Below are 24,545 nucleotides of genomic sequence, written 5' to 3' on the forward strand. Positions count from 1 at the left end.
TCAGGGCCAGGCCAGGAGGTGCTTGTGTCTTCTCCCTGTGACCTCAGGGCAGTTCTCCCACTTTACTGGGCTCCTCACAAGTGAATCTGTCTGGGGAGCTCTAACTGTTTATTGTAGAGGACTCAGGTGGTGACTACACAATGTCCTCATAGGACAGGATCAAAACCATAGCAGTGACCAACTTTGAGGGACTCACTTTCCCACGTGTGGGGACACCGTGTCCTCTCATGTGGCTCCTCCCTGGTGGCCAGAGCTCTCCCTCTGTGGATCCTGCAGGGCTGAGTAGAAGGGAAGCTCTTCCCTCTAGGATGCCCAGGGCACATTCCCAGAGGGTTATTCTGGTCAATTTTCACTCTCTACTTCCCCAGAATTGCAGTCATAGTCATCTGGATCTTGTGACCGCACTGAGCCGTGCCTCACATACAGGACAAGACTGCCCATGACCCCCTCCCTGCCCAGGAATGCTCTTCCTGGTGGATGCCCCATCAGTTCTTAGGGTGAGGGCAGAGTGAGCAGCAGGTCCACAGCTACCTCTCCCAGGTCAGCCCCACCCTGGGTCCAGTATAATGTGGCCCATGTGATAAGAGGTAGGTCTCTGTCAAATAGTTGCTGAGCACGTATCTTGTGCTGAGCATAGAGCGCAGGGTTGGAAATGCCATGTTGATCTAGACAGCCTAATCCCTACCTTGTGCAGCTGCCCTGATGAAAACACAGGCATAGGAGAGGCACCGGGGTCCTCTCTTCCACCCCCTTAATCCCTGGGGCAGAGACCAGAGAAGTCCCTGCTGCACTCCAGGGTCTGAGAAGAGACCTCGACTAGGTGTGATCACAGGGGAAGAAGGAGGAAGGGAGTACAGGAGAAGCAAAGGAATGTGGACATGACCTGAAGATTCGTGGGGTTCAGGGGAAGATGTAGGGAAGTCCACCAAGTAGATACAGATAAATGACATTAGATAAATAACAGGATCTAGGAGAAGTGGGTTCCCAGGAAGGAGTGACTGTGATTGAGAAAGACACCCTGGCAGGGCAAGTCCTCAGAGAACGGATGTGTCTTGGCCCGGAATTGATCTGTGAAAAGAATGTCAGAAAGGCCAGAGAGCCCAAGATGGAGATTTGTGGGTCAGAGACTCTCTTGCTTGTGTCCCAGCCCAGCTTTCCGTTTTCACAAGACAACACCCACCACAAACGGAAGATGAGGCTGGAGGGTGCAGTGATTCACACAGTGGGGCTACTTAGGCAGAGCTCCTGGTCTTTCTCCCTTTCCTGTCATGTCTGCCCTCCAGATCTCCCAGCCATGAGTTCAGCATGTAAGTGTCCCCAGCCGCAATGTTAGGGACAGGCAGTGTGTGACCCAAACCCATAAGATAAGCTGCCTGGTCGCCATGACGCTGTCATGGGAGATGGCATGGATGATTTAGTCCGGTGGTCCCGCAGGCTGAGATTCCTCACCAGTAGGTCCGGGAGGGCAGATCTTTCTCATTCTGGAACTTTTTTGTAGTGAGGATGTCATATGTAAAACTGGAGAGTCATTTTATTTCCAAGTAGCAATTCAGCCAGGGGACAGGAGAGGTTATGGAGAACTAACATCTTATATATTTCAGAGATATGTTTTCCTCCCATTGCCATGTGGAAAGGAGAAAGGTCTGTGATGCCTTTGAACAAGGCTGGGGAGCTGTTGTCTAAGTTTCCATTGTGACAATGAGCTCCAGTCTTCCTGCAGCCCCCTTGCACTTGAAGGACCCCCCAGCAGTGTGATCACTGCGCCCCACTCAGGTCCTAAGGCCCGCCTTGCGCTCTCCCCTCCCCCAGGCTTCAGTCCCTCCTCCCCAGACACCAGTGCTGAATCTGACCATTCTCTCCCGGTGACCAGAGCTGGTCCCACGGCCTTCACACTCCCTACCTCCTTGTCCATCTTCGCTGAAGCATCTGGAGTTTTCCTCACAAACTTACCTCAGATTCTGTGTCCTCCTTGTCCAACCCTGTAATGGCTCCTCTACCCTCCCCCACCCAAGCTCTCTTCTCCTCACTGTGGGATGCCACCTTATTGCTTCAATATTTTAACTTGATTCTGTTTTCCACAAGTCAGTGTCAGCTAGAATATTCTAGGCTTATCTATCAGCTTTCATCCATTTTGGTGTCAGTGCTGGGCTCTGTTATGAGGGCATAAGTCTTAGATGGCAGAGTCTGGGAACTTCAGTGTAATCAAATTCCCTTGAAATCCCCCAATTCTATTGGCCTGAGAGTATGGCTTAGCCTCCCTTCAATGCCTGAGTGGGCAATAATCCTCAACAAATTTTTATCTGAGGAATGGAACCTCTTCAGACTTTTAAAAAATCCTATTCTTACCCAAACTGTAACACAAGAAAAAATGAGTAGATGGCTCAGGAGATCTGGTCCACCACCTGAGCCTCAGTTTATACACCCCCTCCTCACTTTAGTAAGAGGGCCTTCACTATTTTCTGGTCCCAGACACCTCCACCACCTCCCTCCATCCTCTGAGGGACTGCCTGGCTCTGCTGCCCAGTATAATGTCTGGGCCTCTCCTTGCCCTCTGTGGCGGCCTCCTCTTTATTTCTGTGGAAGGAGGAAGCCAGGGCGTGGCTGGGAGAGAGAAGAGAGGGGAGCCCTGAGTAGATTCCTGATTTCTAACTCTTTCTTCTCCTCATTGGGGCATGGAGAGGTGAGGAGCAGTTTGCAAGGGGTGGGATTGGTGCCCTCTAACCCTGTCCTGGGCACATAGAAATAAATGTTTCTACAGATTCAGAGACAGCCCTTACAGAGTTTGGAAACAATGCCTGCGATGGAGGCCCTGGGCTGAGCAAGGTCCTCAGGTAGCCCTAAGCCTTCACCTGGCCATAGCTATAGTGAGGAGAGCGATGGGAGGAGGGTGAGAGGAGGAGTCCAGGTTTTGTGGAGCAACTCTGCACCCTCAGGCCTCTAGTGAAGCTCAAAGGCCCACACCTCCTCCCCCGCTCCACCCACCATGGGCAGGTACAGGGAGGTCTGTGGAGACACAGCTGAACCTGCCACCTCGGCCCACGATATCAGTACAGAGACCCTGTGTCCCATGCTGCGGGAGGAGGATATTCTGTTTCCTGGGGTCCCTGTTCCTGACTCTGAGGACAAAAGCGGTGGAGCCTCCACTCCTAGGGAGGGCCCTGGCTGTCCCTAGGCCCATGGGGGAGTTGCAGCAGTGGAAGCTACAGGTCACCTATGAGCAGCAGCTGCAGGCACTCACCCTCCTGAAAGAGGAGGAAGGGGGTTCTTGTCTCAGTTCCCCATTGGCCTGGAGCACCGTGTGAGCACTCAGGCTGCTATCCCATGCTGAGCAGTAATAATCAGCCTCATCTCCAGTCTGGAGTCCAGTGATGGCCAGGGAGGCTGAGGTACCAGACTTGGAGCCAGAGAATCGGTCAGAAACCCCTGAGGGTCGCTTATTATCTTGATAGATGAGGAGTTTGGGGGCCGTTCCTGGGACCTGCTGGTACCAGGATACACAACTTCTCCCGATGTTGGAGCTGCTTCCAGAGCAGGAGATGGTGACCTTCTGCCCTGGGGCCGCAGACACTGAGGGCGGCTGCGTCAGCACAGACTGGGCCCAGGACCCTGGAAGCGGGAGAGACACAGACATGGTGATTCTTGGTCTAGAGAGAGAAGGAGAAAGCAGGGCCTCATGGGCTTCCAGGACCCCTCCCCCGACCCTGTGTCTGGGCACCTGTGCAGTGAATGAGAAGGGTGAGGAGGAGAGGGGACCAGGTCATGATGAAGATTGTCCCGAGTCCTGCCTTCTGTGCTCACAGCTGAGGCAGAGCTTCCCCAAATCTCTCCCTGCCCCTCTTTATACTCTGAGAGGAGGGTCCATCCATGCAAATCAGACCCTCCAGCTTTCTGATCCCACCCTGGGCCCTGGGTCAAACTCCTCTGCCTGAAGATGTCAGGGAGTGGCAGGGGTGGGGCCGTGTGGTCCCAGGGGTGGAGAGTTCACATCTATGAGCCCTAAGCGTAGGGCACCAAGCAGGACACTTGGCGCTGGTCCTGCTCTCATCACACCCAGTCCTCTCAGGAATGGTACGTTGGCGCCCCCTCGTGTCCATTGTGCGACATTGTACACCACCATTGTATGACAAGGTGACCAGAGCCTCTCAGAGACACCCCTCCCTCCCTGTTGTTCTGTCCACGGCCCTCTCCATCAGGGCCAGGCCACGCAGCCCCCTGAGTCTTTTTTTCATGACCTCAGGGCAGACTTCACGTTCTCCTGGGTTCCTCAGGGGTGAATCTGTCCATGGCTCCCTGGCTGTTCACTGTATAGGACTCAGGTGGTGATTACCCGAAGTCCTCTCATGTCAGAATGAAATCGAGAGCCCTGACCAGCCCCATGGACTCATTTCCTCACCTGTGGGGACACCGGGTCCTCTGCTGTCACGTCACTCCTCCCTGGTAGCCAGAGCCCTCCTTCCTCTGTGGATTCTGCGGTGCTGGGTAGTTGGCAGCTCTTCCCTCTAGGATGGCCGGGGCACATTCTCAGAGGGTTATGCTGGTAAATGTTTGTTCTCTATCTACTTTTCCACACTTGCAGTCACAGTCATCTGGATCCTGTGCCCAGGGATCTCACCCAGGAGTCTGTTCTCCATCACTGAATGCCAGTCTGCAGGAGATCCTGGCAAATGACTTTGCAGTGTTTCGCTTAAGAGCAAAAAAGCAAATATGCTCAGTATTTGAAGATGGGAAGAATTAAAACGCTAACTTGTTTTGACCAGAGTCTGTACTCAGGTGAGCCTGACACATGGTAGCCTTTAGGATCAACCATTCCAACTAGGATGTTTAGGAAATAATATGGTTCAAATTTAGTAAGGAGTGTTTTGGGCATGTCTTAAAGATGATAAAAATTATTCATCTTTGTTTTGTAATGAAATCTAGAATATGATACATTAAAAACAATAAACTGAAGAAAAAAGATAATCCTGTTCATTAAAATGAAACAGATTGTATATGTGACTGCGGGAGTTCTGGCCTGATACATCTTGGACTCAACAAATCTTTGTTTGTGGAATCCCATGTGGTTGGAGAACAGCAGGATAGTTATGTTATTTACTCTGGTGTATCTGTCACCTGGCAGTTGTAGTACCATGAGGTTTTAAATGCACCATCTAAACAATGGACTAGGCTGGGCATGGTGGCTCACGCCTGTAATCCCAGCACTTTAGGAAGCTGAGGTGAGAGTATCACTTGAGGTCAGGAGTTTGAGACCAGCCTGGTCAACATGATGAAACCCCATCTTGGGCCAGGTGCAGTGGCTCACGCCTGTAATCCCAGCACTTTGGGAGGCAAAGGCGGGCAGATCACAAGGTAAAGGCATCAAGACCATCCTGGCCAACATGGTGAAATGGAATCTCTATTAAAAATACGATAATTAGCTGGTCATGTTGGCTGGTGCCTGTAGTCCCAAGCTACTCAGGAGGCTGAGGCAGGACAATTGCTTGAATCTGGGAAGCGGAGGTTGCAGTGTACCGAGATTGCATCACTGCACTTCCACCTGGCAACAGAGGGAGACTGTGTCTCAAAAAAAAAAAAAAGAAAGAAAGAAAGAAAGAAAAGAAAAAAGAAAAAAAGAAACCCCATGTCTAGTAAAAATGCAAAAATTAGCCAGGCATGGTGGTGCATGTCTGTAGTCCCAGCTGCTTGGGAGGCTGAAGCAGGAGAATTGCTTGAACCTGGAAGTTGCAGGTTGTAATGAGTCGAGATTGTGCCACTGCACTCCAGCCTGGGTGACAGAGCAAGACTCCATCTCAACAGCAACAAAGCAGCAAACAAACAAAAATACAGAAAGAAATAGCGATATCTAATACAGACATTTAAATCAAACCAGCCAAGACATGTAACTGAAATAAAGTGTATTCTGTATTTTAGGATTGCATTTCATGGGTGTCATTATTTGAAATGTTCCCATTTATTGTAAGCCGTGTTACTTTAAATATTTTTATGGCTTTTGAAAAATGTTTGTTGTGTTTACGTAACACAGCAGGCATATTAAATTTTATTTCTTTTAAAGTAGAAAGGAATTGTAACTGGGCTTGCACTTTCTATTTTTTGTCACTGCCTCCTCTGTGATGATGCATAGACGTTCACGGTGAATTTTGTTTATCTTTTTCTCCCACCTTCAAGAACAGAGCTTCCCCCAGGCTCAGCAGTGTCTCCCATAGAGGACAAGACTGCCCATGGCCGCCTTTCTGCCAAGGGATGCTCTCCCTGGTGGACATCCTATCAGTTCTTAGCCTGAAAGCAGAGGGAGGAACATTTCTACCGCTGCCTCTCCCAGTTCAGCCCCATCCTGGGTTCGGTATAATGAGGCCAGTGTGATGAAATGTAGGTTTTCTCAAATAGTTGCTGAGCACCTACCTTGTGCTGGGCACAGAGCTCAGTGTTGGGAACGCCATGTTGATCTAGACAGCCTCATCCCTGCCTCATGAAGCTGACCCTGATGGCAACACGGGGTGGGAGTGGCAAAGAGGACCTTCCATTCTCCTCATTCATAATTGAAGCAAAGAGACCAGAGAGGCCCCTGCTGCACTCAGGGGTCTCAGAAGGGATGACTTGGTGGGATCGCAGGAGAACAGAAAACAAGACATTTCAGGACAACTGAGGAAATATTGACATGGCTTGAAGATTCCTGGGGTTCAGGTGAAGATGTCGAGAAGTCCACAGAGTAGACCTAGATGGAGTAACACAGAGATGAATAACGGGATCCAGCAAAAGTGGACTCCCGGGAACAGAGGGATTGTGATCCAGAAAGAGACTCTGGCAGAGCAAGTCCTCAGAAGACCAACAAGATGCACTTTTGTTCCCCAAGCCCAGGAGCTTGTTCCCCTCGTGGGCCCAATCTGCGGGGGGTACTGGAAAGGAAGGCAGGGAGGAGCCATGTGTCAGCAGGCAGATGTGTGGAGAGGAGCAGAACGTGGGCAGAGAGATTCCACTTTGGGAGAGGATGGATGGGTGGTGTTAGACGGGAATGTCCAAATGTACAGATATTTTTCTAGATACTTGATATAAATGGGGTGATTTTAATTTGTAGATTGTGAGATGAGAACACAAATTGATAGCTATGTTGCTATTATTCTAAAAGACAGTGTATCCTCAACACAAAAAATTTCCTCCACAGGTTCTATCCTGGTGGAGTATAAGCACTGAGTTTTTAAAATGCTTTTTTACATTTATTTACCATCATACTGTTTGTCTCCAAAATACATGAGCTTATTCAAATTTTTGACATACGTGAATACTACATTTTTGTGAAAGTCATATGCTTACCTTTTTGAAATGTATTCTCTGATCATTTCTGAGGTTATCTATTGACAAGGCCAAGAAGATTCAGCACCTAGTGCATTGCTGCTGTTGTTTTTGAGTTATAAACTCTTGAAGCTCTGGAATGAATGAATTTTCTTGGATCCTGAAGTGATTCCTAAGAGTTACTGCAACTTTTCTTTGCTAACCCTGTATTTATCTAAGGAACCCTCTCCTCCCCATTTTTCATGACAATGGGCTGTAGACACATGGTTGGCATCATTAGCTGCTGAGTGGAAAATGAGCCATGACAGGGAATGACAACATGAGAGTGACTATAGAATTTTGGAAATCAAATGGCCCTAGACCTGAGGAAATGCCATGATATTATTGGTTAGAGACAGAACTTCCTAGAAGGATACTGAGAAGGAGAATTTAAGATTTAAGTAAACCACTAGAGTTCACTTGGAGCCCTGATAGTTCACTTTTTGTCCTGAAGGGGCAGGCTCACAGCGGAGTTATAGCCAGGCTGATCCTGATCTGAACCCCTGTGACCAGGACCCTGTGAAGACTCTCAGCAGTGACACAGGTAACCTGAGGGGGCAGCAGTCTTGGGATGAGTGCAGAAGGAGGCACCTCACGGTGTGAACAGATGAGGATGTGTTTCTCTAGGCCTCTGAGTCTGGTCTTCACTGAGAGAGAGGCAGATGGAAAACAGGTGCCCATGTGATGGTGGGCAGTGACCACTTATATTTCTTCTTGAATTTCTTTCATTTCCTTAACTCCTCTGGGCTTAAGAGCTCAACATGAGGGTGTTTATCTGCTTTCTGTCTCTCATGAGACTACCTGATTCTCAGATCGCTGCCTCCTGTATGGACTTGGGCTGTGTCCTGGCCTCAAATTGATCCATGAAAGGAATATCAGAAAGGTCGGGGAGCCCAGGATGAAGCATTGTGAGATGGGGACAGACAGGCCCATGTTACTGCCCAGGTTCCAGCCTCGATGAGACATCCATCATGAACATAGGATGAAGGTGGAGGGCAGAGTGATGCACACAGGGGGCCACATAGGGAAGACTCCCGATCTATTCCTCTCTTTTCTGTACCATAGATCACCCAGTCATAAACTTAGCCTGTTATCATCCCCAACTGCAATGCCAGGGACAGGCAGTGTGTGGCTGAAATTAATCAGAGAGCCCCTCCGCCCCAGTCAACATGATGGTGTCAGGGGAGATGGCATGAGGGATCTAGTCCAGCCCTCCTGATGTCCGGGATTCCTGGCCAGTGGGTCAGGGAGGGCAGATCTTGCTGATTCTGGAAGGTTTTCTCTGAGGGTGTAAAGCTGAGCCTGGGATGGGGTGGACCTGGGTGGGGCTGTTCTGTGTCTCCCTGAGGACCTGTAAGGACACAGCTTCTGGTCCCCGTGAGCAGGGGCAGAGGGCTCCAGCCTAGGCCTAGAGGGTAGCTCCCAACTGGGATCCATAGCACAGGCCTCAGAGAGAGCCCACAGCACCCTCTGCTGGCTGAAGCCCACACAGGCCTGAGAATCTGGCTTTCTCCACTGTCCACTTTGTCCTCTCCCTATAGGATGGAGCTGGACAGTGTCCATGTCAGTAAGCATGTGAGTCTCAGGTCTCCACACAGTCCTCGTGCCCTGGACTCACCTGCCCAGCTCACTGTGTGCTTTACAAGACAGTGCTGGAGTTCAGCTTCCCTGAGGGACCTCCCTTGGGACCACAGAGCAGGAAGACCAGCAGGGACAGGGCGGTGCTTGCCTCCAAGACACCAGGAGCTGCTCCCTGTCTTCCCTCCCTGGCTGAGCAGAGTCTGCTCCCAGATGACTGGGACCTGCCCTTGGACCCAGCCTCTGCCTCTGTGCCTTCCCCTTCCTCTCAGGCCCTCACTGACAGATTGCAGACCGGTAGGTAAGTAGGTAGGTAGGTAGGTACGTGAAAATATTTGCCCATCTGAGGAATAAATTCTAGAATAATGTGAACACCAAGTGCAATTAATTAATTGTTTTGTAGCCCCTACCCCTCCCCAGCAACCCTGGCACATCCTGGCCCTGGTGCTCTCCCAGAATCAGACTCTTTATGGCTTTGGTCTGTCCCAAGCATCTGTCTACCAGTCTGACCTCCAGATTGGGTGTTCTCAGTCCCTCAAGCCCCTCAAACACTCTGGCCTCCAGTATCTAAGCTTCCATCTCCTAGCAGCAATGGAGTGGCTTTGTATTAATCCTGTTTCATCTTCCCAACACCTTTACTAAGTGGGTATTTTCATCATTATCTTCATTTTTCAAGTGAGGAAATAAAGAAGGAAAACTTGGGTTGCTCAAAGCCACATGGCCAGTAAATGCCAGGACGCAAACCCAAATGATTGTTTGTTTATTTGTTTAGAGATGAAGTGTCATTCTGTCACCCAGGCTGGAGTGCAGCGGCATGATCACAGCTCACTGTAACTTCAAACTCCTGGAAGTAACTGATCCTCCTGTCTGAGCCTTCCAAAACCTTGTGACTACAGATGCACACCAACACGTCTGACTTCAAACCCAAGTCTTAAGATTTAAGATCTAATCATCATTCTGCTTTATACCATAAAACCTGCTCTCTTTCTAGATTTAGGATTAAGCCCCAGGATTATTTCATCTAGGCCTTTCTAGACTTATCTATCAGCCGTCTTCCACTTTGGTGCCAGTGCTGGGCTTGGCTAAGGGGACTTACGTCTTAGATGCCAAAATCTGGGAACTTCAATCCTATCCAATTCCCTTGAAAGCCACAAATTCTTTTGGCCTGAGAGCGAGGCTCAGTCTCCCCTCAACTCCTGAGTTAATCCTCTAAGGATTCTTAGCTGAAGAAAAAAACCTCCTCAAAGAATTTTTTTGTCCTATTCTTACCCAAGCTGCAACAGAAGAAAAAATGAGTAAATGGCTCAGGAGATCTGGTTAACCATCTAGGCCTCCGTTTTTGCCACCCCTCCTCACTTTAGTAAGAGGGTCCGCACTATTCCCTGGTTCCAGACACCTCCACCACCTCCTCACACCATCCGGGGTGACTGCTTGGCTCTGCTGCCTTTGATACTGCCTAGCACTCCCCTTGCCTTTTTTGGCCACCTCCTCTTTATTTCTGTGGCTAGAAGAAGCCAGATGGTGGCTGGGAGAGAAGAGAGAGGGGAGCCCTGGGTCGATTCCTGATTTCTAACTCTTTCTTCTCTTCACTGGGGCCCTGAGAGCTGATGAGCAGCTTGCAAGAAATGGGGTCAGTGTCCTCTAACCCTGTCCTGGGCACATAGAAATCTATGTTTCTACAGTTTCAGAGATAGCCCTTACAGAGTTTGGAGACAATGCGTGGGATGGAGGCCCTGGGCTGTGCTGGGTCCTCAAGTAGCCCTGAGCCCTCACCTGGCTGTAGCTGCAGTGAGGAGAGCGATGGGAGGAGGGGAAAGTAAGGAGTCCAGGTCTTGGGGAGCACCTCTGCTCTTTTAGGTCCCTAGAGGAGCTCAAATGCCCACAATTGCTCACTCACCCCCTACACAATGGGCAGATACTTTCTTGCAAATCTTGTCTTTCATACTCAGCTGTGTAAGCCCCACTCTGGGCACGGAAGGTGAAGCTGCTCCTGGGGCCTGGTGCTGAGAAAACAAATTCAGGGAAGAGACCTGGACACCCAGAAGCTCCGGAAGGGACAGAAGCTGGGACTGGGAGCATTGGACAGAGGCCACTGACCATAGTGTTTTAATGTCATCCTCTTCAGGGACCCTCCAGAACAGACCCAAGCCCCTGTACGTCTGTGTCTCCACGGCCCAGATCCTTCCACGTCTTCTATTTGTCACTGCTCTGGGCCTTGGGACTCCTCCTCATAAGGCTCCCAAAGATGATCTCTTCTCCAGGCTGCACCCTCCTTACCACATCTGACCCCACACCTTTTGCCTCATTCCCCTGTAAACCATCTCCTGGTCACTTTCAATAGCTTCTTTTGCATCATACTTGGATTGCAGCCTCCATAAGCATATTATTGCAGAAAGCCCACATTGCAGAGAGCTCAGACCCTTTTCAGGACAGTTGTGCCTGGGCCACCCAAGGCTGAGCATCTCTCTTGCTTCTCTTCTACATCAGCCAAAGGCCAAGACAGAGCCAGAGCTTTCAGAATGCTGATTCCATGTTTCCTTAAGTATTGGACTTTCATTCTCACATATGGGTCTCTGGGTCACACAGGATGGGTTCTCCTTTCTTGTCATCTCTCAAGCAGTCTCAGAGCTCAGGAAATGGCCACCATGCCTGCGCCAACAGAAGACACCTATAGGGCCAGGCAGGGGCACCTGGGTCTCTGGGTCACACAGGCTGGATTCTTCTTTCTTGTCACCCCCACCTCATCCACACCATGTGTGGCCTGCTCCTTTTGCTTCTAGAAACAAATCGATTCTGTTTGCATTGGAGCACCAGTAAGCAAACGAGTTCTTTTCATTGAACTGATGCTCCACTTTCAGTAACACAAGTGACAGCAGAAGCCTTGGCGTGAACTGGAGTTGGCAACAGGGAAGGATAAAGGAGGGATGGGGAAGACAGGAGGAGTTGGGGACAAATCTTTCTCTCACTTCTCCATGGATCAGGAGCTTTTGGTGAGATGGAGTCTGGATGCCGCTGTGCGATGCTTATAATCACATTTGTCCTCAGCCTGGAGCCCAGAGCTGGTCAAGCAGGCAATGTGGATGAACCCAGAGCAGGAGAATCAGGCTGGGACCCCTGTAGGTCCATCACTGTTGTCCTGGGTCACAAATATAGGTGCTGTCTCTGGGAGCCTCAGTAGCCATTTCCATGGGACTGCCCAATGCTTCTGCCGCTCCCCATGCAGGAATTTGACATCGAGATGTGGACCTCCTCGAGAGTTTCATGGGGAGGAGTCACTTGAAGGAAATATTGGGCAATTTCTGTATCCAGATATTGCACTGACTAGACCCTGACTCAGTGAAAAGCTCTAATGGTGTAAGAGAAGACAAGAGAGCACAGTCAGGCCCCAAGGGAGCAGGAAACCCTCCCTCAAGAGTCCCCATGATTCTGAGTGGGATGAGCTGGAGGAAAGTCACATCCACGGTACCTCCTTCTACCAACGGCCCAGGAGCAGCCTCAGCTTCGTCTAAGCCATGATGGTACCCGCCACCCCCCAACCATTTACTCACTCATGTCCTACAAAGAGTTTTGCTGCCCTCAGATCCAATTAGCCCCACACCTCATCTGCTCTTCTGACATTGAAACTGAAAATGCAGGTACCCAGGACTGACAGGCCAGTTTTATGGGGAATTCCCCCCTGACTTGTGTCCTCATGAAGAATTTTACATTTTCATGCTTTGTTCCTGGGACACAGTGAACCGTGGACAGCCCTGAGCACAGGCTACTGGAAATGGAAGGGCAAGTCTCTGGTTTGAACCCTGGAAAAGCAGAATCCATGAGGCAGGAGACTGTTTACCTGCTAGAATGTTCCCAAGTTCTGACTACAATATGAGCTAGAAAAGGCTCATTTTGCTTCTTTCAGCAGAAAAAGGTCCAGCTCCTCAGGCATTGGTTTGAACACATCTGGACAATCAGCCAACATTTTAGTGTCATCAGGTGGCTTGGTTTTGTTTTTGTTTTACTGAGATTTCAAAAACAATGAATGGGAAATTGAGAGAAAAGCCTGTTACCACAAGAAAGTAATTCCAAATAGAGTTTCTAAACAGAAAAGTTATTTTTTCAATTTGAAAGTTGTCACAGAACAAGAGTGAGAGCAGGCTGAGGTTTTTGTCCCACTTCCCCATGTGTGTGTGTCACTGTGAGAAGCGCTGCTGTGCCATATGGCACAGTAATAGTCAGCCTCATCTTCAGACTGGAGCCCAGAGATCAGTAAAAGCCCTGCATTGGCTGAAGCATCTTTGGATCCAGAGAAGCGGCTGGGGACTCCAGAGCCCTGGCCCTTACTTGAGTCTGAGTAGTACCACAGAAGGTACCGGGGAGGACTCCCTGGCTTCTGCTGGTACCAGAATATGCTGTAACTACCAACATTGATGCCACTGCTCAAGGTGCAGCTGAGTCTGGCTGATGCTCCCGGAGATGCTGAGAGGGAGGTTGGCTGGGTCAGCACAGGCTGGGAGAGGGAACCTGCAAACACAAGCATTAATGGGTGATATGGCAGAAAGCAGGCTAAAGTTGTTCAGGGATCTTTGCCAGAATAGTCACAATCAGGCTGGGTGCTGACCCTGGTCTCTGAGGCCTGTTCCTACCTGTGCAGTGAGAGAGGAGCAGGAGGAGGAGAGGAGTCCAGGCCATGGTGGACACAGCCTCTTTCCCTGCAGTGGGACTGGGCTGCCTCAGGCCTCCTTTTCTTCCCACCCTCTGCAGAGGAGGGGCTGCTCATGCAAATGTGTTTCCACCCAGGGACTGCCCAGCCCCTCCCTGAGCCCTGGGGATGCAGCTCAGCTCACTCTGCAGACTGAGCAGGAGGAAGATTTGCTTTTCTTCTTGCAAGGCCTTGGGAGGAAGCACCTGTTGAGACCATACACAGCTCCCTGCTCGGGGAGCTCTGCCAGGCCAGAGGGGACACAGCTGCTGAGTCCCCATTGGTGAACACAGGGCCCAGTCCCAAGGGCTGGATTTCTCTGAGTGAATGGTTCTTACTGAGCAGCCCTGTAGCAAGAACTGGGCAGCTCCACAACATCCAATGCTGGTCCCAGGACACAGACTTTCCCATGGCTCAGAGACTTCAGAATCCAGCTGGTCTCTGCAGCTCTGCAGTCACTGATAGTGTTCACATATCTGTGGTCTGATTACTAGAGACTGCTTCTTTTTTAAAGAGCTAGGGACTCTTTTAAAGGATGGTGAAAATGAGAATTTTCCAGGAAAACTAAAGAATCCATGATATGTTGAAGGCAGCAATTCAGCAAAAGTTATATATACAGTGGTTTCGTGTGTTTTATGGAGATTTGACTCAATTTAGTAATGTAGGAAAATTAATAGATTTGGCAGACTTACTTTTATCAGTGAGCAGTGTGACATATTTCTCTATTTTATGAAGTTAGCCATTATCTCCCTAAGTAAAACTTGTCATTGTCTACACAGTTGTGTCATATTTTTTGGTCAAGAATTTGTCCTAGATGTTATACAATTTGTTTGTATTGTGATATGCCACATGTATTTTTTGATGGGATGTTTTCAGTTTATTAGAAAGGTCGGTATGTATTTTTTTCCCTCAAAGTTCTCTTGCAAGTGAGAAGACAAGGGCAGAGACCATCACTTCTCAAAGTAGCCACGTCTACTGTTGTGTAACTGTGCAAATGGCCCCTGGATTTCTAGACTCATAAGGTGCGTTAGTGAAAAATCTAGAATCAGGATCACTCACTTCCCTCAGGCACTCTCTTCTCAGGGCATTCAGAGAGATCCTGCTCTTTCAGATGGGGCAGGGAGGGCACTCCCTGGCTTAAACCCGTTCAGTAACTCCTCATTTTTATAAACCCTGAGCCCTGGGGCCTCGTCAGCCTGCCCTTCACACTGTGGCCCCTGCAGACCCCCACAGCCCAACTCACAGCCCCTCCTCTTACTTCTAGGACTCCGGACTCACTCGCTTCTCTGTCCTGGGAAACCCTGAGCTCCCGTCTTTTCCACGTTCTCCACACCAGCTTCTCCTCTGCCTGTTTGGAGAAGACGGGCTTCTACTTGAAGTCACAGTGTAAGCTTACATTTTGTCCACATTGTACACCTGTTAAAAGCAGAACATAAACATCTCATCACAAACAAGGATATTTCCAACACTGGTTAGCATGGAAATTTTTGAGTCAGAAAACATACTGATAATTTTCTAATGAATTGTTTGTACCCTTCAGCCAACTTTGACCATCATCATTGTGGTTCATGTTGTTTAACTTTTCAACACCTGTTTCCCAGCAACTTACCCCCTTGCTAGGTGATTTCTACAACAGATCAACGAAAAGGTATTTTATCACTGGTACATAAATCAACAAATATATACCTTTGAAATGTTCCCTAATTTTTGCGCATTAAAGCAACAGATTTCAAGGATTCTCACATTAATTGATTTGTTTTTTGATCATCCATATCTAAAGTTAATTTATTGTAATAAGTGGAAAATTGAAGGAAGCACAATGAATGTTAAGATTTGCAGATGCAGGACTCACAGCATTGCATATTGGATTACAATAAAGTACAGATGGCACCTACATTCCTAATTATTTACTGACTTTACCCAGTCCTCCTAGTGCAGAAATATCTCTTCTGTGGACACAGAGCTCATAAACCCATCATTCTTCCTTCAAAAATTTCCTAAGCGAAGCCTATTATAGGACTTCTGGTTGATGAGTTTAATGTTTGAATTGCATCGATCACATGGCTGATTTGAAGCTCTGTAATGAATATTGTGCTGAAGGATTGCTAATGTAAAGTTTCTTAGTTGTATAAACATTACCAGACATTTTTCCAACTCACCCATATTCTGCAGTTTATTTGCTCTCAAGGGATTTCTGTCCCCCGAATTTGCTTTATGATCTACTGGCTTCCTGTGGTTTCTTTAAGCAGGACTGGGAAAGCCCATCACGCCCTCTCCACTTTCTCCACATGAACCCATGGGATCCAGCATCTATGGATTCATGGGAATCAGACCATAAATGAGTGAAAAGAGGCCGTGATGGGCAGCTGCAGAGACCAGCTGAGCTCTCAAGTCCCTGGGCCATGGGGAGATATGTGTGATATATTTGTATTTTCATATTCATATCCTTGTCCTGCTAACCAAATCTGAAGGAAAATGTTCTCACTTAATATCTTCTGTTGAATGAACTTTGAATCTCAAACACAAAATTTCCAGAATTTTTTAAAAAAATTATTATCTTGACCTCAGATTTGTATCTCTTCCTGGCATTCCAATGTGGGTGAACTCACATATTTAACAAACATGTTTTGAGTCTGTCCTTAGTGCCAGGCAGTGTTATGGGCTCTGTAGCTACAGCAATGACAAGACAGAAAATAGCAGCAACTACAATGAACAATCTCATGGAGCTGAAATCTCAGCAGGGGAAACACAGAGAATAGAGTCACTAGCTGTAAAGAAACATTTTCATGTGGCTGATCCCACCCTGACCAGTTAGTCACCCTGGGATTTAAAGCCTGTTGCTGACAACTGAGAGACCTGCATTTCTATAATTCTGAAGAATGGATAGACTTCTGCAGAACTTGATGGTTTTATTTGACTACGTGTGTTGTAAATAATCCTGTGTAAACAGAATGTGGTCATTCATCTTGGCCTCACAAATGGCTGGGATCTTACTGTAGGTCAGAGGTCAAACAGAGCATTCCCATCCTTCAGAGGAATTCCCCAGGGTAACTAGACAGCTGAGTGTGAGGAGATAGCTTTGTCATCACATAACCTCCCCACTGCTCTGTTTGTGATGGAGAAAGAGTAGCAGAGACACCACAGCCCTGGAAGTCTGCCCTGGGAAGGTGGCAGGGAGGAAGGAAGGTAAAGAGAAGGGTGAATAAGGATGCCTGGGTGGGGGCTGGACCTCCTTTCCTTGCCCAGACACAGAATCCTGCCTTTCCACTGCTCTCTAGCTTTTTCATTGACCTTTACCCACCCCTACCCCCCATCACTGAGGAGGCCACAAGGACTCTGCCCCATAATGACAGCTTGGGAGCCTTTTGCCTGTGCTGGGCCTCAGTCCTCAGACTCCTGCAGCAGCACAGACTGCAAATCAGTGTGCTCCCAAATCAGCTACTTCAGCACTGACACCTCCGCTCTCATGGTTTCTGACAGAGCTCTGGGAGGTTTCATCGTGAGCTTTAACAGCAGCAACCCCTTGGATGTGTAGGGGATCATCCCACATGCTCTGCAATGCTCTGTCCTGACCCTTGGGGCTTTTGCTCAATAGAAAGTAAACCGATCTCTCTTCAGGTGTGAAGAGTGATGGTTCACATTAATCTTATTGAATAGCAGGGAAGGGCAACAATGAGTGCTGAGTCCTATGAGCTTTCCAGAGAGAAGAGGAGCGTGACACACTCGATCACAGCTACAGGCTGTTTTCAGGTTTCCATCACAAGGACACACTCAGGGCCTCAACCATTCGCCTCTTTCCTCTAGTCCTTCTCACCATGGTGTGGGTCACACACATTCGTCCCTGCTCAGCTGCCACATTACTTGCCAGAGACCTCATCTCTCATGTGTACAAAGCCACCATGTCCTAGCTGGACCGTCTGCCTTCACTCTGTCCCCTCCTTTTTCATTTTCCTTGGAGAAGCTGGACTTTTCCTCCTGAATCTCAAACCAGAGTCTGTGTCTTTCTTCCTTACAACCTCCTAATGGTTTCCTGTTGCTCACCATGTGCTGGCCCACGTCACCTCTTGTATACCTCACAATATGCCCTATTTCCTTTGACTTGTTGGTGCTCACTCTTCTGCGAGGTATTATCCCTGTAAAGACAGGAACCTTGTCTGTCTTCAAAACTCTGTATCCTGAGCCCTCTTCTGAGCCTGGCACATAGTAGGTGTTTAGTGGACAATAAAGATGAACAGACCTTTGCATTAGTTCACATGCCTGAGGCTGACCCAGCTGGATTCTGTCCCTGCTTAACCTGACTCATCTTGTGTCTGTCTCCAGGGCAGTCTGTTCCTGGAATCAAAGACTTTCTGATTTTTTTGAGGCAGTCTGACAATGCTGTTGCTAAGGGCCTCCTCTGGGGGCTGGCACTGAGAGAACAAAGCTGTATTGTCTAGATCACTGTCCCTGAACTGAGTCTTGGGCCCTGGTTAGCGGCAGCACCAAGAAACATCCACCCAAATGGTAAACAGAACAGCTGTCCTGGTTGTGGGTGATGCTGTTGGAAGGTCATGCTCCTAGGAGACCTGGCATGTTCCCATCTCACTTCCCCAGACTGCAGCACTGTTTGGACCTCCAGGGGGCTGTCTGAAGCCAATGGGAGTGATCAGCCTTGTCCTCAGACTGAAGCCCAGAGGTGCGTAGGAAGGCCTCCTTGCAAGACTGGTAGCCTGAGAATCCATCCTGGATCCCTGCACTCAGATATTTACTTCTATGAATCAGCAGTTTGGAGGCACTTCCTGGTCATTGTTGGTACCAGGTCACAATTCCAAGAACCTTATTGGTGCTGCTTGCAGTGTAGGAGACGGTGACTGGTTTAGCCACAGAGAGACAGTGCAGGCTACCAAATGAGCCCTGATTGCCCAGTACTGTGAGAGTCAGGAGAGAGACACAGGGTGAGGGAGATGGCTCAGTGCACCACGGGAGCAAAGCAGAGCCCTGGTCCTCCCAGTGCCAGTCCCTGACTCCCTGTCTCGAGCTACCTGTGCAGCGACTGAGGTGGGTGAGGAGGAGGGGGTGCAGGCCATGGTGGAGATGCCTCTAGAGCTCTGTTTCCTGAGCCACACAGATTAGGGGGAACAACGCCTCTTCCCTGGCCTCTCTTGGAGGAGGGGAGTTAATGTGAATCTATCCAGACCCCTGACTGTGCCCCTCACATAAGATGCTGAGTCTGGTTATTCTTTTTGAGGAGCGGGTGGTTGGAAGTTGGGAGAGTGTTTTCCCATCACTGTCCAGGAAACCTGAAAGGACACGGCTGCTGAACCCAATGAACAGTAAAGGGAAACAAGGAGACCAGTGTCTGATTTGCAAGCTGAGGTCAGCATGAACTCACTTCCCAGGCTGCCAGAAATCCATGGGTCTCTCTTCCTATTTGATTCCTCACTCAGTCAGCACATGAGGGAGAGTGCCGGAGCTTGGGAAGAATCAGCCTACTTGTGTGGTTCACTGGCTTCACTGCAAATGCAGAAAACCCCAGGAATCAGGAGAGAGTGCTGGCTGAGGTAAAAAAATATGCATATAAATATAAAAGAATTAGCCAACTTTGAGCTTCTTCAGAACTAAGGGTATCAGAGAGTTTGAGAACTGTGCTTCTAATATACGCATGAAGACATTGTATGTAGTTCGGGATATAAATTGTTCCTCATACCTGAATCTATTATGCTCCACCTAACATGAACAGGAAAGTTTTGTTTCTCTATTTTGTGCATTGGGAAGTCAGAAATAATGTACTCAAGGCTTTCCATTGAAAAGCACAGGCATTTTCTCTGACCTCACAAAATCCACAGAAATGACCAGGAGTGTTTTCATAACAACATCATATAACATCACTGTGTGACTAGCAAAGAATTGGAATGACCTAAAAGCTAGAATATTTCACTGGTACTCAATTCAAAATACAATGATCAACTATTACAATATTTTATCCTTTTAAACACATGGAACACGACTTACATTAACGTTAAATGACAAGCGTGTCAAGGTGCATCAAACCAGAGGAATGAGCACAAGGTTTAATCACCATTGTGCAAATAATAAAAACAGAAATAAAAAAATGCATCCAAATGAAGAAAAGTATGTATTTTGATTGCTTGGGATAAGGTAGCTTAGCAGAGAACTTGGTGATTTTTAATACTTTTTGATTTTATATAATAGGCAGGTATTGCTTTGAATGTAACTCAATAAAATAAACTTTAATAACATACAAATGAAGAGTTTATTATCTTTGCTCTTAGCCCAGAAAGCCCATCATTTGAAGAAGCTTCTTTCTGGAAGGAATGCATTTGGACTCAGCCTTTAGATCTGATCCTGCTATTTCGGTTTTTTTTATATATATATATATAAAACAATTAACTTTCACTTTTTCTGATTCAATTACAGCAAATCACTCTCACATTCCCTCCACTTCAGGGCACAAGCAGAGACAGAAATCAATTCAGACCCTTTCCTTCCCCTTTCTATGGCTGCTCCCCATGTAGGCTGTCTTGGGAGCTGGTATGTCTTATGATTTGATCTCCACATCACAAGGGCCTAGGCGGGTTTATGTCTTGGTTCCTTTTATGAGTCTGTCATTGTGCTGAGCACCACTATAGTACAGCCAGCAGTAATACTCAGCCTCATCCTCAGGCTGTGCACCTGACAGTATCAGGGCAGCTTTGCCCCCAAGGAGGGAGCCTGAGAACCGGGCAGGAGTCCAGGAGTGTTTGAAGTTTGTATTATAAATCAGTGTCCTGGGGGCTTGGCCAGGCTTCTGCTGGAACCAGTGTGGAGAGTGACCACTGGTGACTGCTCCAGTGCTGGAAGCACAGGTGAGAGTGACTGTCCCTCCTGGGGACACAGTCAGTGAGGGCTCCTGAGTCACTACAGCCTGAGAATTGGACCCTGAAACAAAAAACAGACACATGTTAGAAATTAGAAGGGGAGACACAAGGATCCCTCCAAAGGCTGGTATTTGAAATCTCTCTTAACCTGGGCAGCAAGTGAGGAAGAACTGGAGGAGGAGCAGAGTCCAGGCCATGGTGCTGATATTGGAAGGGATCCCTGGCTCCAGAGCTGGGGCTGGATTCTGATGGCTCTTTATCTCCTATTGAGCTCTCTGCTTGGAGGGGGTGTGTTGTGTGCTGCTGTATGCAAATCTTCACTGCCTTTACCACCACCTAGGTCCACAGCCTTGAGAGGAGCTACACTGTGAGGGGCCAGCCCAGGGTGGCTGTGTGCTGTGGATTTGCCCTGTGGGAGGAAGCAGCTGCTTTAACATTTACATGAGTCAGTGACCAACTGTGCAGGGTTCATTCAGTTTGAACCTCTTAAGCTTCTTATTATCGAAGAAACCCAGACTGCCCCCTGGTGGCTTTCCTGGACTGAGAATGCGTGGTCTTACACTTGTTTAACAAATAACTATTGATTTATCTGTGGACATCACCAAAATATTTTCCAGGCCAATTCACACCCATTACTTGTCTATTCTTTGCTCATTCCTATTTGTTCTACTTTCTCTTGCTATTGCTGAAATCCTGCCCCTGTGACTATAATTCGATTTTAGTGCTACATGGCGTTCATTGTTATCTGAATGGTTTGAATGGCTAAACAATTGTTTTAATGACCTACTGACTTTTTGAAACTATTTGTGTGCTGTCTCATATTAAATAAACAGCTGGTTTAAGTGAGAATTTTTAAAATAATTTACTTTAGAGAATTTTTTAAAAGAAAATGACCAAAGGAGGAAGGTTGAAGTTTTATTGTCAATTAAGTGGACCCTCAAGTCATCTATAAGGATGATCAACAGGGTCTGCATAATGATCTCACTCTCACCCACCCCACCACTGAAAAGTCTGGAAACCAAGCCTGGGTGAGCTTTCCTGGTTGGCAATGCTTCCTACATACAATCACACATTGTTGCCAGCCGAATGCAGCATTGTCTATTACTCCACTGGGAGAAGACAACTGGATGCTTGTGCTTGGAATTCTCCTGAACTCTGCTCATGTGCCTCTTCCCTTGAATTACTTTAACCTGTATTATTTTGATGTAGGAACATTGTATTAATGAATGTCACATTTTTCAGTGAGTTATGTGAGTCCTTCCAGGGAATCATAAGAAGTGAAGAGCTGTTGTTAGCCCTTATCTTACAATCAGCTTCAGAATTGAGTGAGCTCTTTGGAATCTTCAGACCTCCCAGGTTCCAATCTCACATTATTCTTTTCTTTAACTTCAAAACAAGTTTTATTTGGGAAGAGTTTCTTATTTTGTCAAAGCTGCAAGCAAGCCTCTTTCACAATTACACTTCTAGAGACCTAGTAGTTTCAGAGGTATCAGTGTTCAAAGGTATGTTTTAAAATCAATAACAAAACCAAACCCACACCAAAAGGCAATCACTTTTTGGTTGGTTTCGAAGGGACAACCACTGATTTTAGATGTTCTCAGAAATAAACTCCGCACTTCCTTGGAAAACGTATAGCAGGGAATCAGTGCCCACAGAGGAAATGTCTTTGACTATGTTAGTTATTTGGACAAGACAATTCACTCCTTAGAACATAAAGTAAGATAAAAAGTACCAGCTGGCAAAGTATGCAGCACAGCACCAGTTTTACAGAGGGATTACAAGGTCTTGGGTTCAGTCGCTGTTAGCTTATGGCACACAAAATAAGAGCAGTCACTGGAAGTGGAAGAAGAATGATGATGAGAAGGGCATCTCTCACAGTCTCATTCAGCCTTTTAACTTGTTAAATGGATATGCTATGTTCTGTAGCATCTTTAAGAAAACATCTGAGACAGTTCAAAAACAACAGCAACAGAAGCCATTCAGTATTATTCCCCAGAAAGTCCATATTTGAAAAGAAGGAGGGACCTACTCAGGGTTCCCATGGAGGACTGTGCCGCCCATCCACTTCTGTCTCCAGGAGATACAAAACGTCAGCCAGAGTGTGCTCTACCACAGCATCCCAGCCCATGTGACTCACAGGGGAGTAAGTGAGATCCTTTGGAGGACACTTGCAGCACAGTCCAAAGTTAATGGAAACCATGCAGCTGTTTTCCAGTGAGATGGCTGGAAATCAACCCCTTCAAAAATATCTTTTTAAGCAGCGTCTTAATTGATACAATTTTTATAAAATATTATTTTACTGTGCAGAATCTGTTTTAGGCTTTTCTGTGCTTTATCCAAAATGTCTTTTTCCTCAAACTACAAATAATTCTTGTACTCTATCAAACCCTTATCTTTGTAAGTATCAGGCTATAACTTGACTGTCTTTGTGCCTTCAGAAGGATTAATATAAATCCCAGGATGTGTCCCTGCCCAAAGCTAGAAGAGTACTGTTTGTCTGTGGACTGGTGGAACTTGGTTCCCTTTTGCTCTGCCAAGAATAGCTGAATTTATCATAACCTAAGAGAGATTGATGTTTACCTCAGGGCTGAGACCAACCCAGTCTGGCAGCAGTGTCTGGTGACAACTCATTTACGGTGATTTCAAGGTACCAGGTCCCTTTCTATGCCCCGTGAGAGGCCTTATAGAGTACCGCTTCCTTCCAACCACAGACAGCCAGCTGGCCATTGGAGATCTTTACCTGGGGAACTCAATCAAGTTAGGCTAACAAAACCTGTTCATAGAACCAGTCACTGTGGAGGTTTCCAGGAATAAGTTCTCCTGCCTGAAAGTCTTCAACCTTCTGAGGACCAAGGGTGTGTGGATCAGGCTCAGTTAGAATATACCAGTAGCCATCTTTGTTCTAAAAGTTGGGTGTTCTAGAAGTTGTAAGGGGCAAGGCACTGAGCAGAAAACAAAGGCTCTCTGGACCTTCTTGGTGTTCTCTGAGATCTCATCCTGCTGTTTGCACTGAGCTCCTCTTCCTCTTTTCTGCTGCTTCCTGTTCAGTTCCCCCATTCAGATTCCTACTCATAGACCAGGCACTGCTTTGCTTTTGGTTGTCATAAACAGGATCCGTGTTACCAAGGTCCTGATCCAAAAGTCCATATCTTGGGCAATCTTCTTTCAGGTCTTTACTCCCTGGATCCAAGTGTTTCTTTACCAAGAATAAATCTCCTTTTTCCTCATTGTTTTAACAATGTTAGTCAGCCTAGTCATTTCCCCAGGTGTCTGAATGATCATCATGCACTCCCATTATTTATCAAGAAATGGTATAATATTCATCCTGTGTTGGGGACTGCCATGCCATTTTGACCAAAGCACTGAGGGACATTTCCTTCATGTTTGCTTGCTTCTGGATGAAATATGCCACTATCATTGACATATCTTTGCCAGATATATCAACTATGAACCATTTTCATAAGACAACAGATGCCCGTCTCCAGCTAGAGAGGCTGCTACCACTGCCACCAGCTTCATCTCCACTTCTTTGGCCATTGTTGCACTAGTGGCTGCTCCTGGACTGGGTCAGGCACTCACTGCTACCATCATGGTGACCCCCAGACTTTCTCATGTTATTTTGTGTCACCTGCAATGAGGCATCTTCAACTCTATTGGTCTGTTAAGATGCTGTGGGGCTTGCACAGAAGGAAGGGTGTCCTGGAGACTCAGGCACACTCTCCTAGTCCTGTTTGCTTTTATTGTTCTTGGAAGTAGAGAAACTGCACCGAATATAAATCTTTTTCTTTTTGACTGTGGTAAATTATTCAAACACAAAACACAATATTTTAACCATTTTCAAGTGTGTGCTTCAGTGTCATTAAGTAAATTCACATTGTTGTATAAGCACAGTACCACGATTTATCTCCAGGTATTTTTCATCTTCCCAAACCAAAACTTCATACCTGGAAAACATCATTCTACCTTTTGCCTCTATGGATTTCACTACACTAGATACCCCATAGAGGGGCAAGCAAACAACTTTTATCCTTTGAAACCAGCTTATTTCTGCTGGTATCATGTCTTTAGGGTTCATCCATGCCATCGCATGGGTCAGAACTTTCTGT

General features: G+C 47.4%; 1 pseudogene; it reads right to left on the minus strand.

Moving 5' to 3' along the window:
• Nucleotides 1–21,349: 21,349 nt before the first annotated feature.
• On the minus strand, nucleotides 21,350–23,496 carry LOC135965261 (set1/Ash2 histone methyltransferase complex subunit ASH2 pseudogene; annotated as a pseudogene).
• Between the last annotated feature and the right edge of the window lie 1,049 nt (nucleotides 23,497–24,545).

Source organism: Macaca fascicularis, chromosome 10 (genome assembly GCF_037993035.2).
Source record: "Macaca fascicularis isolate 582-1 chromosome 10, T2T-MFA8v1.1".
Taxonomy (NCBI): domain Eukaryota; kingdom Metazoa; phylum Chordata; class Mammalia; order Primates; family Cercopithecidae; genus Macaca; species Macaca fascicularis.